This window comes from Poecile atricapillus, chromosome 2 (assembly GCF_030490865.1).
Source record: "Poecile atricapillus isolate bPoeAtr1 chromosome 2, bPoeAtr1.hap1, whole genome shotgun sequence".
Lineage (NCBI taxonomy): Eukaryota > Metazoa > Chordata > Aves > Passeriformes > Paridae > Poecile > Poecile atricapillus.
This window is the reverse complement of record NC_081250.1, coordinates 30,925,658-30,945,635: the sequence shown is the minus strand read 5'-3', so window position 1 is coordinate 30,945,635 and position 19,978 is coordinate 30,925,658. Positions and strand designations below refer to the sequence as shown.

The 19,978-nt window shown below is 37.8% G+C and overlaps 1 long non-coding RNA gene across 1 annotated transcript; it reads left to right on the top strand.

Annotated features, from left to right (window-relative positions):
• The first annotated feature begins 2,033 nt into the window (after positions 1-2,033).
• On the top strand, positions 2,034-5,177 carry LOC131576792 (uncharacterized). Its single transcript, XR_009277070.1, has 3 exons — positions 2,034-2,064; positions 2,518-2,640; positions 5,022-5,177. It is a non-coding gene; the product is annotated as an uncharacterized LOC131576792 (long non-coding RNA).
• Positions 5,178-19,978: the final 14,801 nt, after the last annotated feature.

The window sequence follows — 19,978 nt, the reverse complement described above, 5'->3', positions numbered from 1 at the left end:
ATGGTCAGGGGCTTACAGGAGAGTAAAACTACGATCTCAGTCTGCTCTTTGTAACAAAATGTATCAATATTAGCAGTGTCAGAAGAAAAAGAAATAGTGTTATCTTAGTATTTTATGCTAATTTAGGCTGAATATGCTGCAGTATTATTTTGGCACTGTGCTAGTGGTGTGTCTCCAGGGGCCCTTGTCAAAAGCAGAGGAAAGTCTCCTGCTGTGCCAATACTGTAAAATAAATAACATTCTCAGAAGATTAATACAGAGCTGGAGCACAGAGTGTTACTAGTGTCATAAAACAGACAGTAAAAGGGTTGCTTTCTAAAAGGCAAGACTAAGGAAATGACTGATCCCAGGGAAGGATAAGTTTGTTGATCTGGAAACATCATTTGAGCAAGAAATGATGAGCAAGTGTCCAAAAGTTGAGAAGTTATGAAGGGACATGTGTCCAAAATGCAGATCTGGAGCTGAACTTCTTCCAAATACATTTAACCTAGTTTGGTCTGGAAATCTCATGAATCTGAACTGTGTTTTGAATTTACACTTACTAGTATTGGTGTTGTTTTGTCAACAATGTGATATTGTTTAAATGCTATCTGAAGAGTTTCTTTCCCTACATTGATACTCTAATTTTTAGCTGAAACTTGTAAGATAGATAGTGCATTAATTACTTTAGAAAAAGAAAAAAAAAAAAAAAAGGAGAAAAAAAAGAGTAAAAGGCAAGCCCCAAAAGAGTGAAAAGTGTGTATTGTGGGGTGACAACTAAATTCCTGTCTAGTTTCTTTGTCAGTTATGTTTTGCTTCCGATTTCCAAGCTGCAGTGAAATGAGTGTCTCTCTTCATCCTTCTCCACCACCCCTCGTAAATCAGAGAGCAATCAGCAGTTCCAAACTGCTTACTGTGTGCCTACAGATATTGTAAGTGTTGCTTAACAAGAAGTCAAACAGCTAATCATAGTCATACACACTGGAATTAATTTATGGCTATGCCAGGGGCTCTGCCACATGCTCCACCAGCTGGATCCTGCTGTGGAGGATCAGGGGACTGTCAGGGTGAGCTGCTGCCCCCACCCAGCCTCAGCCCCCTGCTTTCCTTTGCAAGGGCTGGAGGTGTACACGTATGCACTGTCTCCAGTCAAAGTGTGATTGGAGCTGTCAGAAGCTGCTACCCAGCAACTGAGTACATTCCTCTTTAATTAAAATTCTGGAATAATGTTAAAGAAAAAACTGTCATGAACAGAGAGAAGAACTGGCCCTTTGATGTCCTTTATATCAGCCAAAATACGTGCATCTCAAGAACATAAATGAAATTTCATCATCTTCCAATCATAGTAGGTACCCCTGAGACAGGAATGGACTGTTACTTAAGGCAAAAATGGCTGTTTGGAATTTTGAGAATTTTAAAGACAGTTCTTACCTAGACCAAGCCAAAGGCAGGTTTTCAGGGCAAGCCAGAGGGAGGCATATGCACAGGCATCCTGGGAGCAAGGAGACAACACCTTGGGCCCTGTGCCACCTTTGTGAGTTTCATGCAGGTGTGGGTCAGTGAATGACCTTCCTTAAAATGGATTTGATGTTTTGGTTTGGGGTTTTTTTTACTATTATCCCATTTTAAATTTGCTGCCTAGAGCACAGTATATTTTAACTGATCATTGTATTAGGATAATGGTTTTCTCCTAGAGCTCATTCTTAGCTTTCTGTTTATTGGATTGTCTGCGCTTCAGGAGTAAACAGAATCCCCAAATCTCAGCTTGGGTCCCATTCACTATGTGCTCTTTTTGTCACCATTTTTCTCAATATTACCCCAGTAAATAAATCCTATTCCTTCCAATCTTCAAATAATTACAAATTTCCTTTACTTTTTGAATCACAAATGCCTGGTTTCTGAAGCTGAAGCAGAAGTTAAATGGCAATCCCCATCTATATTTAATGTGCACTTGGCACAATGCCTATGTTTAAAATAATTTCTCCCTTTGAAAAGCCAAGGTTGAAAGTCTAGCCTTGATCAAGTCAATAGGATTTTTGCCACAGTGTTGTGGAGCTGCTGAAATCAACTGCATGATCCCAGAAGGTACATTTTTATTATTTATTTTTATCTATGAGCATCAGATTGCCTTTCATCTTTAATCTCTTCATTACTGTCTCCTTAACAGACCTTTTAATAATAGAAAATAGGCATTAGGTGTTCAGTCAGTGACCAGAGCTGGAAATAAAGCTCATGGAATCCATCTTATTTTAATTTCTTCTTTATAGGCTTAAAGGATTTTTTATCAATGTGCATAACTGAGAAAAGGTCTCTTAATTATTCCAGTTTTTTCCCTAGTTCTAAGTGCCAACTTTTTCCTAAGATAAACCATTTTAATTTTCTCTGTTTATAGTTTAAATCTACCAATCTTTTGCTTTTTCTGTTTCTTTTCATAACTAATAACATTACTTACAGAAAAAACCTTTTTTTTTTTCATTTTCCAATCCATTTAACTGGTCATATATGAATAACAATGATGCTGTCTAAAATCACAAGAAGATAAATAGCCAGTCCTGATGTCAAAACCAAGATTTTGTACCTGAGGATCCAGCAAATAGGGAGAAATGGCCATGATCTTCATTATAAAGTACCAACACAGTCAACTGCTCCATTACAGGGAAGGTATGTTTTACTGTGGGCAAATGGAGACATTAGAAGGTCACTCTGTTATGGTTCTCTATTTGAAGATGTTGGCTGGGTAGCAGGATGAAATCAAGTCTTTTCTTTCTCCTGAGTACTAGAAAATATTTCTATTACCCTTTATTAATTTTTAACAGCATTAGCAATCTGTTAATAATAAGCTCAGCACAAAAATCTCTGCAGTGGCTATTGCTGTTCTGGTGAAACATGACATTCTTTATTCCTACATAGTAACAGATGGCATATTACTTTTCTTTTGCTGAAGTGCTTAATTTTGAAGCAAGCTGGACTTTGTAAAGGGAACCCTTTTCCCACAAAATAATATACACTTCAGGTTTGCATTAGAAAAAGATGCAAAATTTTTTCTATCTTTGCCACCAAGTTCTACTCTGAGCATTTCTGATGCTCAGCTTTCTCTCAGAATAACTTTCTAAATGCATGCATGTATTGAATGCAAAGGAAGCTATTTTTGTTTGATTTTGTTTGATTTCTCAGCATCTTGTATCATACAGCTTTCCCATCCCCAGGGATCTGTCCTGAACCAGAACATCATTCCTTCTTTCCCTGCCCTGCTGTGTTCTGGTCTTAGTTTTTCATTCATATTTCATTGGGTGTTATTCTGACCCTCCAGGATCAAGCCAGTCATTTTTTCCTTATGCAGTAAAACCTACTGAGCACTGCATCTTCATTTTACTCTGGCTGCTATGAAGGAAGGATTAAACAATGGAAATAATCCATATTTGATGTCAGCATAGTTCAAACAGAGTGGGTGTCAGTGATGGTGACTGAACCTAGAGCCTGCAGCAAGCTCCTGTGCAGCTCATGTCCTGTCTCTAAGGCAGCCTGAGCATCAGGACAAGCTTACTGGGACTCCTGCCATTCCTGGAGTGACCATAGCCAGCACATCAAAGCAAAAGCATTGATTCTGGGCTTTTTTTTAAAGTGAGGCAAAACCTCAAAAGCTCAGTTGCATGAATTACCTCAGAGGAGCATGGGAGAAGTAAACAGTACAAAGAGATGAAGGCAGAAAACAATCACAGCAAACTTTTTCACCTTTAATATTTTTGCCTTACAGCTTGATCACCTACATCTTTCTTGTATCAGCTTTCTCTTTTAATTACACTCCCCCCTAAATATTTTGATGTTTGTTCCTCGATTTCTATCACACTTTACTTTTTTTATTTATTTTCTTTAAAATTCTCATTTTCTGTCTTTCTTCAGATCTAAAAAACATAAGTTATGATTACCTACATAGCTTCTAGGTCTGACAGGGACTTAAATTAGTAATGAGTTAATAAAGGAAGCTTAACATTTGTGGGATGCAAACCGTTGTTGCAAATAGGGGATCATATGTGATCTGTCTCTTACATCAGCCTCTGGTTTGCCCATGTGTATCATTTAGGAAGTCATTCCAGTATCAGAAGTTCGATTTAATGTGATATTTTTTTGTCTCTTTCAATCAAAAGGGCTTCTGGAAGCAAATTGTAGGAGAGGAAGTAGGAGAAAAAGGATTCCATTACACACATCCTTACATGTAACATTTCCATTCTATATTCCTAAAGAACATATAAATAACAATATCTGCAAGGTTTCATTATGATAAAAATCATCCTAAACTTAATGTAATGACATTGTGAGCTTTGATCATCTCTTGAATTTACTCCACAGCATATATTTGGTACCCACATGCTAGTAAAATGCTAGTGTATGATTGTTCTCCAGGCTGCCTCTCATCCCTGCACAGCCTTTGTAATAGAATTTGACCCTGAAAACCAGCATTGCCCTGTTAGCAAATTCTCCAAAATATAGAGCAAACAGAGTAACTCTCAAGAAATTATAATTGAAATATTTTTTTTTTGCTAAATATCAGCATGGTCTCACATAAACCAAACAGTTTGATGTGGTTTTCCATACTTGCAGGCATCAGCCATTTGGTGTGGTAATAAGCATCCCCAAATCTTGTGTCTTTGATTGACTTCAGCAATGATGAAACATGGAAAACAAAATAAAGAAACATAAACCTTGTCTGAAATTTATTTGGGATCCATGTGTGAAGCATACCTGGCTTTTCATACTTACCATAGCACCTGACAGAAGTGACACATTCCACCCTAGCCATGTCTAGTTTATCTTGTCAGTGTCTGAAACAGACAGGGAAAGCCTTTTAATATTTTACTTCATAAAATTGCAATCAGACTGATAAATCTGTTTATTTTTCCTTTAAATGTGCCCTGGTTTTCATAACAGAGACAGCTTGCATGGATGCTGATGAATGGCTAGTCTCCCATCACAGATCTTTATGGACACTTTGCCAAGAAACTGTGAATTCCTCAACTTCTCTTTTTTTTTTTTTTGTTCCCCAGCACGTGAAAACTTGCAACTGGCCTAGCTTGAAAGCTGCCTTGGAAATTTTACGAAGGCTCTTACTTTGGTAGCTAAAAATGACCTTCAGGAATGATTAATACTGTGTAGGGGTTGATGACATAAATCTGTTAAAATGTGCTTGATGTACAGTTTCACATGCAAGAATGTTATAGCCATATTCCTGTACTAACACAGTGACATTGTACAGAGTGTAGCAGATATTAAATCTACAAAAATAATAAAAAAACCCCAACCAAACCAAAAGGATTTGAATTATTTTTACCAAGAAAATGCTCCTGGCAAGAGAATATACATTTAATGAATAATAAAAGCAGCAGTCTTAAGGTATATTGGCACATATTTTCTAATTCACATAATTGTAGTGGTTGTTACTGAGAATGTAGGTACTTACCCCAGGAATGGAACAGCCCACTCTTTCTGTACTGTGCTGTTTATAATGAAAAACAATAACAAGCTACAGTTAATAAAAGCCCAGTCGAAGAATTAGGTCCATCCTTTGTCTTAAACACATCTGTGGAAATCTGTCTATTGCTAGTCCTTTTGGATGTAGATATTTAGAACACATGGATTAATGCCTTCTTAACCTAAAGAAGGAAAAATAAATCATGAGGAGATAGGTGAAGTAAGGTTTATAGTCTTTACTGAACTGGTAAGAAACCAACAAAAGTTGCTATCCTTACCTGAAGAAAATTCATATCCTACTATTTTGCCTTTGTGAAAATAACTGAATAATTAGATTTGCAGAGTAGCAACAGGGGACAGTTTCTAGCTAAGAGGTCTCAACAGCAGCTCTCCCTGTGTTTAATCATGGGGAATTAAGTTGATCTTTTTGCTGTAAATTGGCAATGAGGCTCTATTAAACATTCTTTTACTCCAGTGTGTTTCCCTTTGCTTTCAGCATAATTTTGGATAGTCTGATGAGAGGTAGAGTAGTATCCTAGATGTACTTAAAATACAGCACTGTGTGCCAGGCCATCTTTTATGCTGCACAGATGAGCCAGCATGATTCCATTACCAGCCTCATCCCTGTCACCAGCTCCCACCTCTGGCAAAGTTACAGAGGTAACTTTGTGTTGTGCACCACAGTGTACAGTGGTGCACAACACTGGAGAGGCCTCCAACTGCAATTTTAAAAATTAAATAAAATAAAATAATAAAATAAAATAAAATAAAATAAAATAAAATAAAATAAAATAAAATAAAATAAAATAAAATAAAATAAAATAAAATAAAATAAAATAAAATAAAATAAAATAAAATAAAATAAAATAAAATAATATAAAATATTCTCAGCACAAACACACTATTTTAGCTTCTATGTCAGACAGTTTGGCACTTTTGACATCACTAAATTAGTTTGAAACATTCATCACTACACATGCTCTGAGAGAAGAAAAGCAAGTCTAAGTAGGATTTTTGACTTGGTAAACTTTCTATTCAAGGTGAAATGATTTAAACTGACAAGAAAATACTGTGAAAACAACCCAGAAAAATAACATATTTCTATTTAAAATTTGGCAAATATTACAAGAACAAGAAATGGTACTAAAACGGGTGCCGTGCTCTTCTGTAAAAATAATTTAAAAATGACAGGACTGATTTATGTGAAACTTCGTAAAATCATTCTGCATCCCAGCCTTCCCCCAATTAGAACTTTGTGTGCCAAGTTTCAGCTTGAACCGTTTTAAAGGAAATCATTCTTTAGAGTATGAGAATTATTTAATGAAGTGCTCATATCTTATTTAGGATTCTAAGTACAGTTTCATATGTGTAATTTTTTAATAGAACAAAGTATAATACAAAAAAACATTTGAGTGCAGAAAGAATGTACACATTCTATTAAAACTGCAGCATGTGCAGGAACTTAAAGACTCTTATTATGGTGAAGCTTTAAATCATGCTACTGTATCTACATCCCAGGAGATAGATTCCTACAATACAAAGCTAACATTAACATTTTTGCTAATGGTTACTAGCCTGGCAAAAAGCTTTGTATGGTTTTATGGGAGGAGAAAGTAAAAAGCCATTTGTCTTATGGTTTTGTGAGAAGTAATAGTTCATAAATTAAAAGGAAACTTAGCAATCCCTGTTAAAAGGTGTATTTGCATGGTTCATGACAATTCACACACATTTTGGCCCTGTTTAAGATTTTCCAAGTGATTCAGGCTGGGTGGAGATGCTCCAATAATTTTGGGTTTAGTTAAATTTTTTAAGACCTTGTTGGCTTTCCAAAGTCTGAATGTCGCCTCTCAGTTACACCTTGCTGAATCTTCATGCTTTTTCCTCTGGAGGACAGATAAATAACAAGACTTGTCTGACAATAAAGAAAAAGAAAATGAAAAAGAAGATAAATCCCCCCAGACAAAACCAAAATCTATTTGGATTCTAACACAGCAGGTTTTCAAAGTGGAAACTCTAAATGAGCTCATGTATTTATCATAGAAGTTAATGTTACTGAAGATCGAAAACCATTTGTTATATTCATGTTAATGCAGAGGTTTGTTCCTAGCATTTTTTACTTTTTGCTATCTATTTCATCTTTATGTTTATATTAGAAGATAACAAAAAATAACATGAATATGATTAGCAATACTTCTATTTAGCCTAGAATTCTTAAGGGGTTTTTTGCAAGAAGCAGTGTATTGGGGTCTTTTTCTAAACTCTGGAACATTGCAAACACACTTGGAGCAAAGGGCTAAAAGTCTGCTGTAAAAATGTCTGGTTTGATTTTCAAAGTTCAAATATGAAAAAAACAGGCAAACAGGATGAGCAGTGAAAAATGTAGCTAACTAAATTGTCTTTTTGGTATTACTCTTAAAGAGTTATGAATGGTTCAGACAAACTAACCTTCTCTTCAACAATATAAATGCCATGTTTTTTGTCATGACCTCTGCTTTTGACATCTCAGAATTCTTACTTGCCTTTCCTATTTCTCACGTTTTAGCCAACGTGGAATAGGAACTTATGGGATGATACCGTTCATTCATACCAGAATTCAAACACCAGATAGAAAACTCGTCATCTTTTCCTGATGTGTGTCTAAAGACAGTACACTGCTCTGATATCTTCCCTCACTTAAGTACCAGATTACATAGTAGCTTTAATTCCACCTTGGACTAATGTTGAATAGAGGATTTAAGTGGGGTTATAGTCAGTTTTATCTGATGCTTCTGTCTAACCTTGGTATAATCCCCATCTTCCTTAATCATTGCAAAAGAGATAATTTATTGTAATCATAGGGAGGAGGAGAGTGAAATAAAAATAAATAGCAACATCTGTTCCTAACATCATTGTCTCAAAATTTCCTTATTACTCCTCTTCCCTATGTGTTTCTCTTTCATCCTAAAGGATATATGAGACCTCTATTCACCTCTTTCTATATAATTTTATATTTCTGGAACCAAGGAAAAGAAATATATGTTGGCACAGTTTTTTCAAGGGGAAAAAAAAAACAGAAGAAGCTCTGGGGTGCTACATCAGATAGACTGAAATACCACTTGTCATTTTTTGACCATATCACTGCAACCATCACAAGGATAATACTGGCATTTCTCCTATTTATTTAACATGTTACTAGAACACTGTAACATCTCAAGTTTGTGTCACTTCTTTCAATATGTCTCTTTAAGCTTTCTAGGAAATAAATATTCAATTTATCTTTCCAAATTCTGTGCTCTCAGATACTTTGTGAGACCATTAGGATTATCCAGATCCAAATAGAGTACCTAAGTCAAAAAATAGTATAGTGCACATTTAAAACAACAGTTGTTTCAAGTCAGGGGGTTTGTTTTGATCCTCTCAGGGTTTTTTGTGTATCCCAATAGGACCACATTTAGTGATGCAACCTGCAAACAGAATATCTTCTGTCTCCATGTTGTTTGGCATTAGCTTTTGGGACAACTCCTTTGTATTCAAAACCTGTAGACATATTGTAAACATATTGGGTCTCTCACCCGTCAGTACACTGTGTCATACTCTTGATCTAGACTGTGATCCCATCAAAAAATGTCTTTTTGTCCACTATAGATCAATAAGGGAAAATAATAGTGGTGAGAGTCAGACAAAGCCCATCCTTTAGCCAAGTGGTCTCTGCCCTCAGTAGAGGGCAGCACCAGCACCAGTATAGTAGAGCTTAACCATAAAGGACCTCTCTGTAGATCTGCCAAATGTGCTGACCTGCCCTTGAGAAACCAGACACAATGGCCAGTCCTGCCTAGATAAGGACTTCTGAATGCATTCACACAGGGAACACCCTACTGCAGTGACAGAATAAGAGCACAGGCTCCACCTGAGAGCTGCTTTTAAGTGCTGGGCTCATAGTCACCCAGGAGTTAGTAAAATATGGTAGCAAGATTTAAAAATTGTATTTATGTTAAATAATGCCCTAGTCAAGGTGTTTGTAGTGCTGTGGTTGAACAATACTGCACAATGTGCAGTCAGCATTATCACTCTGGGACATTAATTTCTACCAACACTCTCAGGAACAGCAGGAGTCTTTCAGTATTGTCCCTCTTATGTAAATTTACATTGGTAAATTTCTTGTCAAAGTTTGGCTTGCTTCAGAGTTTCTGTATTTTTTTAAAAAATACTGATTAAACTCCACTGCAAGCCCATATGTTTCAACACCACAGCTGTGAAATTAGAGAAGGATTTCCAGATGAAAGTTTAAATGACTAGGAAACAAAAATGGACAAAGTCAATTATACTTTCCCATCAGGGCATCTTGGAGGCCTGCTACTGTTATCCACACCAGTAACATTCAGCAAGCTACCCACTTAACTGGCTATAATTTTAAAATATCCTTCCCTGTGAGACTAGTTATAAAGTCAACATGTGCCAAAGCACCAGGACTGAGTTCCAAAAGTAAATGAGACCTTCAGTGGAAATCCTACCTCTGTGCTTGATTTTGAATACAGAGATCAAATATCTCTGCTTCATCATTATCACAATGCCTTGGTGATAATGATGATTTTGCAGCTCATGCACAATCTGGGAGCACGGCCTCTCCAGGTCCCACATCCAGCAACTGGAGACCAGGGCTCCACAGCTTGATGTGCCTGGTGGCTCTGGGCACCCCTCCACTTGTAGCTACAGGGAAATTGCCCTCTCATTGCTCTCCTTTTCCCCTTCATGCATTTTAAGAAAGCAAAGTTGCCATTTTTCTGGACAATACTGGGTTCCTAATTGTTTAAACACACACAGTCCTGCTGGTCTATGACCAATATAACTGACAGGTAAACTTACATATATATATATATAACAAACTGACCAGGCTTTAGGTTAAAGTAAAGTGAGAAAAACTAATTGGCTGAAGGGTAAGCATAATAAATTCTGGGGGAAAAGTGTAGCTGATCCCATCATAAAACAACCAGAATGAGAATGTACTACATAATAAAGTAAGTGTTACTGTTTTCTACAATCACACAGGCCTTGCATTTTGATTGATTGCAGATTCTGAATTACTGAGAAAATGGCAGTTAATTACCCCAAACACCTTTGCAGGAACAGCTTGGAGGGGACTATGAAATTAGCACTCTGAAGTCTGAGTTAAATATATCATTTTAGCTTAATGGAATTTAATAATATTATAATTCAAATGTATGTTGCGCAAAATTAATGGCTTTTAATACTGAAATACCTTTATTTGATCTGCCCCATATTTTATGCACATTGACATTTACCAATTTCTTCTGAAATAACCACCACTTCCAGAAACCAGAGGAGAAATGTGGAAGTATGTATTTCAGGTGAGGTATTATTCCAGAGCCAGTAGTCAGGACAGAGGTTTGATGTGCTTATCCTGATGGTTTGGCTGCCCTTTTCCATCCTGTCTTTAACTCTCTCAGGCTGGCTGTATCTAGTTAAGAGCCCAAAGGACTGAGCTGTGGTTTTCCATCGGAGCCCTTGGAGGAGGACAGCTTGTGGGAGTCCAGCAGCCTGCAGGTCACTCTGCCAGAGCTCTGCCACAGCCCCTCCAGCTCCCAGAGGCTTTTTGGGAAGAGCAGCCAGTGCAACCCTCTCATCCCACAGTCCTACCAGTAACTGAGAGCTGCTTTGTAGCAAAATAGGGTGACCTAGTTAGACTGGGAGTAGAAATTTCCTGCAGGTTAAGAGAAGGAGGCAGTGGTAAATGTCACTCATTCCACAGCTGTATCTATGATAGGCTTGCAGTTACAGCTGGCCATGGAAAGTTTTATGGAGATTTTTGGAAATGGAGGATATGCTGAAATGTCATCTTTTTTGACAATTCCCCTGGGTGGTACTGGGCCATCCTGACTGCAGTTGTAACACCCCATTCTTGGTTCTTCTTGGTCCAGTTAAAACCCACATGTTATCCAATAGCTTATAATTTTTTTGGACATAGAAGATTAAAAAAATTACATCTGATGTATATTTAAAATTCGATAGACTCCATGAAAATTAAAAATTAGTAACACATATGCCCAAAAATTATAAAATATGTATGCTTAAATAACAAAGAAACTCAAGGCAGCCAAGTTAAACTTGACTAGTTCAATAATTGACACACACACACACACACATATATAAAATATGTATATATTTATTTTACACTTAGAAAAATACATTTACACACTGAGGACGAAAATAAAAATGTGTTACAATATGTCCTCCAATCAAAATCAGAATTACACTCACATGGTTTCAGATGCTTTTCAAATTCAGAACATAATGCTTGGATTCAAAAATCTTTGAGGTTTTTTTCAGCTTTCATGATTCTATGATTCTATTACAGCAGCAGAAGCTTCTCCAAGTCATCTCAAACTCAGATTCACATTATTTCTGAGTCCTATGTTGTCCTCAAGCTTCTAAATTCAAGAATGATTAGTGGATCTTTAAAGTAAAATCTATTTCATGTCTGAAATATCTGACCATATAAAATATTGGCTAAAACCTCAATTTAGGTCACAAATAATAGCTGTAGTATGTGATCCATTCAAGAAAAGGATTATTAATTAATATAGACATAAATAATGTGTTCACCCTGCAAAATCTGTATACAACTCCCAGTAGGGATGATGGGACAGTATGTGCAAGCATGCAAGCACAAATATAGGGGTTATTGCCAGATATATACTACAAAACCAGAAGTAGTGAAAAAAAAATCACTGAAGACTATAGGAACATTTAGGGAAATTTTATAAATGCAAACAAGCACACAGAAAAGTGAGAGCTTAAGATTACTTGCCTGAAGTGAAAGGGTCTCAGAAAGGTATTTTAAAATAAGATATTTGCACAAAGGATATCAGATACAGAGGCTGTATTTTACAGGTATTGACATTTGCAAAATATTGGGGGAAAAAAAACAAGGGGGTGACCAAATGTCACCAAATATAAATATATTCAACTTCATTGCCAGTCTTAGTTCTTCTTATGCAGCATTTTGTTAGTGGAAGAAAATTTAGCCTCTGTGTGTCTAAACTCACTGGATCACATCAAATCCCTTGGTTTCATAATCTCCTTAAGTTTTGTCAGCTCTAACAGTCTTGTCTGTAAATAAGTGAAAGCTATCCAAGAAGAAGACACTCTTTGAACAGAAGACTTAAGCAAATCTTATCAATACTTTCACCTTGCATTGACCCCTAATTATACTATTGGGTTTTCTTCATATATAACAGAATTGTATCCACAGTATTATATGAAAGGCAGAACAAACTTAAGACAGCAAAAACTATTTAAACAGTGGTATAAGATATTAAGGGTCTGCTAGCTGGGAAATTGAAATTTCTACTGTGCATGACGGTTGTTTTTCACTGGCATTTTTAACGTTGGTTTAGGAATTGCATTGTGACAAAATTTGCACAGCTGGGAGCTGATTCTTCCCAGACACAAGAAAAGGTATTTATTTGAATACAGTCTGCATTACAACCCAGACCTGCCTGAAACTCCATGGTAGTGATCCACATGCTGCTCTGTCTCTGATTCCCAGAGGGAACCACCCCACCCCAGCCCAGAGCAGAGGAGCTGTCCCAGCTGGGTCAGTGACTGACGTCTGTCCTGACAACTGATCCTGCCCTGGGCCTGTCTGCTCTCTCTTCTGCTTTTCTGTTACCATCTACCAGTTGAAGCCAGTAACATTTTGTTCCACTATTTATCCATCGCTTTGTTTTGCTGGGCTGTTCTCTCCACAGAAACCGTTCTTGAAGATTTTGTCCAAGTTTTTACTTTCCTCTCAAACAATATGTCTGTATTTCTCCCTGTAAGAATGGGAATTGTGCCCAGATGGAAAGGAAACCTTAAAATCAAAACACCAAAGAAATACATGGTTTTCCACTGCTTATGTTAAATCTTTGCTGTACACTTTGTCCTTTGCAAGTATTTTTCCTGAATTGTTTTTTGTTTTTAAAATTTAAGCATATTATTTTCAAGCTAAAGGCTACCTTGCATGTCAGGTGGGGATACAAATTAAATTCTTGGAGCAAGAAATGAAGTATTGATTAGCAAGTTATGAAAACAACATCAATGAGCAGTTGGTAAAGCAATCAGGGTCCCAAACTGAAACATACAGCAAACACAGTGACCTTAGACTTTCTCTTTTGATTTACAGCAGTGTTTGAAAGTAACTTAACTAGGTGCCATGGGGCTTCAAGAGCAGTTGAGTCAATGTATTGTTTAAATTGTCATGGATATTAATTAGATTAGCAAAATGATGTTGAGACCTGAAGAGAGAAGTGGGTGTGCTCTTTGAAACTCATTCTTCTGGCCTTAAAATTCACTAGAATTTAAACCCTACACTGGAGGAATAGGTGAGGTGCTCCTGAATCCCAGAATCCTCATTGGAACAGTTTATGAAATAGCAAAGGAGTTATCTTATTTGGCTTTGGCAGTAACAGGCATCAATATTCATGGACTGCTCAGTCCATCAACAGGCACCACAAGCAGGGAATGGATGTCATTCATACTGGTATATTGCAATATCAAGTCTCTTATCAGGTGCTAATAATTTTTTATTAATGGAGTAGTGTCAAATCAGAAATGTTTATTAGAAAAATTGAGTTGTCATTACACTTTTAACCTACCTACTGCTCATTACCAAGGTGTCTGTACATCTTTCATGTAAATTATGATAATTAGTAACATCTGTAGACAAGGAGTCCTTGCCACTCTGCCATAGTCTAGGATTAAAAGCAAGAAAATAAGCACAAAAATTCCTTTCAGAAGTTGGGGTTTTGTAATCCTGTGAAAATACAGCTTTCTTGTTCTTTTGCAAAATACTGCAATTGTCTGCCTTAATAGTATAATGGCAAGGTACTAAGCTTTTTCCTCGAAATCACTTATACTTTTTTTCTCATCCACAGCAATTATGCTCCTAAACTCTCAAATATATCTATAATCTTTGTCATTCAGTAGCCACAATTAGTTTGAAGTGCTCATATATACACTTATTTTGCAGAACTAGGGCTACAGAAAGGACAGAGGTTTGCTGAATCTGCACTTCTTATTGCCACATGGGTTTCTCTAGAGGCCTGGCAGGCCTGATCTTGTTTAATCCCTCAGAGGCCAAAATAAGTCTCCTACATGTCACTACAACATTTATAAAACAGGCTGTCAAATAAAGTCAAATCTGTAAACCTATCCAGCAGCTGGAACTTCAAACTTGGTAATTTTTGTGGATGAAAAGTAAATGGAATTCTAAATTATGAAGGACCTTACAGAAATCTCCCAGCTAATGCTGAGTTCACAGCAGACACAAGCAATGCAAACTCCCTGATGTCAGTGCTCCAGTGTCTTTTCACTACAGCCAAGCAAGCCAAGGTAGAAACTTACAGCCAAGCAAGCCAAGGTAGAAACTTTGTTGGTACTAAAACACACAAAATCTGCAGAAAGGGAGATGATATGATAAATTGCCTCAGCTCTTGGAGAGAGATTCTAGTTCCAGAAAATTATCTGTTTCTTGCCAAGGCAAGAGCCTTGATAATAAGCTATTCCAGCACTGGCATTTCTTACTTATGTATCCCAGGTGAGTTCTCTGCCTTTCAGACTCATGGTTATTTTGGAGGGAAAAGATGTTTTGGGTTAGTTTTTTTGTGGAGTGGGAGCAAAAAAAAACCCAAAAAACCCACAACTGTTAAAAACTTCTCTTCTTCAAATAAAATGGGACAAGAAATTTTCTTGCTGCATTTTTGTGCTCCCAGGTGCTCACAATGCACTATGGAGCCCCTGTGTTCTCATGGGCATTAAAAAGTTTGTAATTTTATCCCTGTGACTTCCGTCAAACAGATGAAAATGATACAGTACATGTCATTCCCACTTCTCATCCACAGGCTCTTTCATGCTCATCTCTGACTCTCATTACTATCCTGAATGTCCTGAGACATCTATATCCACAGAAAATCTATTGATATTTTTTAACATGTGCCTGGTTTAGGAAACTGCTGAAAAAAAATCTATATATCAATGCCCCTATGTTATCTTCTGAGAAGATTATCAAGTACAAAATACTGAAATGAAAAACATTCACATCAATACCACCAGGATTAGTCCCAACAGCAAGAAAATAATGTTACTGCATCTGTGCCAGGCTTAATTGCTATGAAGACTGGGGATGACTTAGCTTTGGCATTTTGTCATCAAACCAGAATAGAGCAGGCTATATCTATGTTGTCTCAGTCTGTTTCTATCAGTGGGAAAATATCACTGCAATGAAAAATGAACACATATCAGGGAACTCATTTCAGTGCACTGAAAACACAAAGGTCATTTACAATTAGTGCTGCCAAAAGGTGTGGTGACCTAGTATAATTAAACCACTATTTCAGCACAGCCTTTGGTGCAGTGGACATTATGCCAAATGTACATGCATAGGGGAAGGGCACTTTTTGCTACAGCATTCATAAGTTTTGGGACAAATTCTGCACTTCCTGCACCAAAGTCCTATAGAAGTTCTTGCAGTTTTAGGCTATATTGGAGGGAGAAAGATTTGTAGAGATTATTCACACAAAATTTAAAATTTAGAAGATTCTCTATTTAGACATACAAACTAGAACATGAATAGGCAGCCAACCAGGAACTCAGGAACTGCAAATGCCACAGTGACTTGTCCAGAGAAGGGCAAAAAGGCTGGTGAAAGGTCTGGAACACAAGTCTTACGAGGAGCAGCTGAGTGAGCTGCAGCTGTTCTGCCTGGAGAAGAGGAGGCTGAGGGGAGACCTTATCATTCTGTACAAGTGCCTGAAAGGCGGTTGGAGACAGGTGGGGGCCTCTTCTCTTAGGCAACCAGCAACAGGACTGGAGAACATGGTCTTAAACTGCACCAGAAGAGGGCTTGATGATGAACATTAGGAAGAATTTCTTTGCAGAAAGGGTAACAAAATATTGGAATGGACTGCCCAGGGAGATCGTGGAGTCACTGTCCCTGGAGGTGTTGAGGAAAGACAGGATGTGGCACTCAGTGCTATAGTCCAGGTGAGAAGGTGGTATTAGGTCACAGGTTGGACTTGATGACCTCAGAGGTCTTTTCCAACCTACTTAATTCAGTGCTTCTGTGACTTACACACTGTTTTAATATGATTTCCTTTGAAACAATTGGTGGCTTCTTCCCCCCACTTCCCAACAGGCTTCTAGGCAATGGTTACATGCCAAAATAACTTCCTCACACACATGCAGATGTATGTCATCATCAATATCTCTAAGAGCTGCTACACCTGGTACAGTTAGGAATCACCGCAGTTTTTTTTACTGTTGGCATCTTTAAGGTAATTTAAAATCATTTCTCTGCTTGAACTTTGAATAAAGTTTGAAAAAGCCTCATATCATATAGTACCATTACAGTCATCAGAAGGAAAGTCGTGGTTTATGAATGATGTAAGGCACGTCCAGAACCTTGGTATGCAGAGAAGTTACCTCCTGAGGTCTGTGGAGCCCAACGCTAGCAGGAAGCTAAGGGCTGACAACCTACTGCATGCAGATGAACCAGAAGTGGATTGAGGTTGTGGTGGATGCTTCCTGCCCCAGGGCCTTTGCTGGGGGAGATTAGGTGGGTGCAATGGCACCAGCCAGCTAGGAACATTTCCTTTCATTTTCCTGGGTTCATATTTTTAACTAATCCTTGGTTAGGTTTTTCTCCTCACTTTCTGTGACTGCCCAGTGGAAGTAAAAGTGATTTAGTGAGAGGGGAAAAAGCACTCATTTCCTACCACAGGACTTAAACCTTCTGTACATTATGCTGTGCATACGGGGCAGGCACAAGACCATAATCCTGAAAGAGTGCCAAGTGTTAGGCATGTGGAATACTGCTTGCCACAAAGAAAGCTGAAGCCTTAGCCGACTGGGTGAAGAAGGTAAGATGTGTGGGTAGGGAGTTAAACCTCTTTCACAGAGCTGTTTAACATTTCAGAATACACTACTGGATTTGCAATCAGTTTGGCAATTTTGGAGTCTTAAAATCAGACATCTCTTTTAAGAAACCTTTTTATGTCTGAACAGAAAGAGTTTGTCCTCAAGAAGGAAGCCTAATGCAGAGCTTACACAGCAATATATTTGCAGTCATGTGGCCAAGACAATAAACATGCATCTTTTGATCTGTGTGGCAACAGTGCATGAGTCGTAGCTTATGCCGGAATAGAATGAGATGCAAATCTGCCAGGAGTGAGTCAGTACTCTGGGATGTTTCTGCACATCCTAAATTTTACCAGGTTGAGACTTGGGGACCTGAAGTAAAATGTCTCAGGAACCCATAAAACTATTCCAGCAAGCATGATGGCTTAAGCCCTTATGTCAAAACACAGGAACAAGCAGTCTATTTTGTATAAAATATTTTTTGGTCATCTAACGATAAATTAAAATTCTTTAAAACGTGTACTTATGTAGTCATGCATTTACCAGCAGCCTTTTCCTCTCTATATGATTCAAAGAGGGGCAGTAATACCTCTCCTGGGACTACAGAAAGCACGGGTAGAATTTTAAAATACCATTAAAAATTATCTCTTATTAATCGCTGTCACATTCAAATTTGAGCAATATCCTCTGGCCATTTAATACCAGTGCTGCCATTATACCTTGTTGTCTTACGACATTATCCAGCTAACCACACTGGTACGTTATTTCCGAGACCGCCTCTGTTTACAAATCAAAGTGCCTCGCTTAAGCGCAGCCTGCTGAAATGCTGTGCTGTTATTAGGAAATGTGAGTGGGCTGAAGTGGGGATCCCTGTAGAGTTAACTTGGCAGCCTTCAAGATCCTGGCTCAACCTGATATTAAAAGTGAGTCATCAGTTTACCCACACAGCAGGCCCTCACTTTGTACTTTTCACTGCGAGGAGCTCAGCAGAGGGCCGGGAGATTCAGCGGTTGCCTCTCTAATTAATATCCAGCTGAAAGGAGCTCCTTGTTCAGGAAGACTTGATGGGGTTTTTGTTGCTAGTTGGTTAGTTTAGGTTTTGGTTGTGTTTTATTTTTACTTTGGTTTTGGTGTTTTGTTCTTCAGTTTTCAGGGCTGATAAAGAGCAGAAGCAGCAGCCAGGCCTCAGCATGTGGAACGGGAGCATGCAGCGTGCATTAGGTGCCCAATGCAGGCCGCTTCCTGTCCACTTCAGGTCTAGGGCTCTGCAACTGCCTCAGCTCCATCAATGTCATTTTTGTATCTGCTAAGAGCTACTTGCAGGTCTAATCTCTAATCCACGTCAATTTGAGACTAAGCTTTTATCTCAAGAAGACCCATAAAAAGCCCCTGAGGCTGAGGGCCTCTGGCAGAAGGTGTTGCCAGTGCTGGAACATCTTTGAGGGGCTGAGGAACCACAATACAATAAATGCTGCAGGGTAAACATGCTTTCCAGGTTAACTGATCAAGGCCAAGTTTCCCTTCTGGCATACATGTTAAATATCTAACTGATTGGTCTTTCATGGAGCTTTTTCTTGTTCTAGCAGCTTTGCAGCAGCACTGGGGTGGCATGTGAACATAGCATCTGATGGACAGACTGCTTCCTGTACTCTGAAGCTGTCTTGATTCTGCTTTTCTCTTGCTTTTATCCCAGCCCATCAATCACATTTATATGCCTCTCTGTAACTGAGATAACTTTTTCTGTCCTTTTTACAGCCTAAAAAAAAAAAAAAATCGCTTTCTACAGGCCTACTTCTCTGCTTTAGAGGTACACTTTGTTAAAAAGTATCTCCTTCACATAGAACTTTTTGATTTTTTTTGTCCCCAACATAAGGTAGCAGCTATATGAGCTAAAGTGTGTGGATTTCAGTGGAACTTGAGCACCTAAGTATAGATGCTTTCTTGAAGAAGAGCCTGCTTTTTTGTCAGTATGTTGTGGATCTGAAGGAACTGAAGTCAGTATAATATTTCATTAGTGGTCCAAGTATAATTGCATAGCCAGGTTGGTAAAAACAGATTCTGCAAGTGCAAAAAAAAAAAAAAAAAAAAAAAGTCAATATCACAGTTATTTTGACTGCAGAATTTGCATTTAAAAAATTTTATATTCCCCAAATACACATTTTTCAAGTGCCTCCTTATTTTCTTCTGATTTGTTTCAAGATATGCTAGTTTTACGTGCCTTTCTGAAAATGTTCTCTTTCTATTTATGCCTGTAACAGGCAGAATCATTGCTATTCATTTCCATTATATGAATTTCATGACAATGCTTCAGTTTGTTTCATACAGCTGCAGAACCACTTAATGCAGAAGCATGCTTTAGTTTTCCTGCTATTCAGTTTTGCTGGAACTCAGATCACAACAATTTGGGGAGAATTTTTTGTTTGTTTAGATCCTCTCAAAGGCAAGGAACTGGAATAGGAGAAAAATAAAGTGTACTTTACATATGAAACTAGTAGAAAAAGGGAGGGAAAGAGTCTGAAGAAAATATAAATCTTCTTAAACAACCAAATGATTTGAATTATGGAAATGAGAGTGTTTTATGTCAAGTGCCTCTTCACCCTCTAAGTGTGCTATGAAATATGATCACTTGTCTTGAATA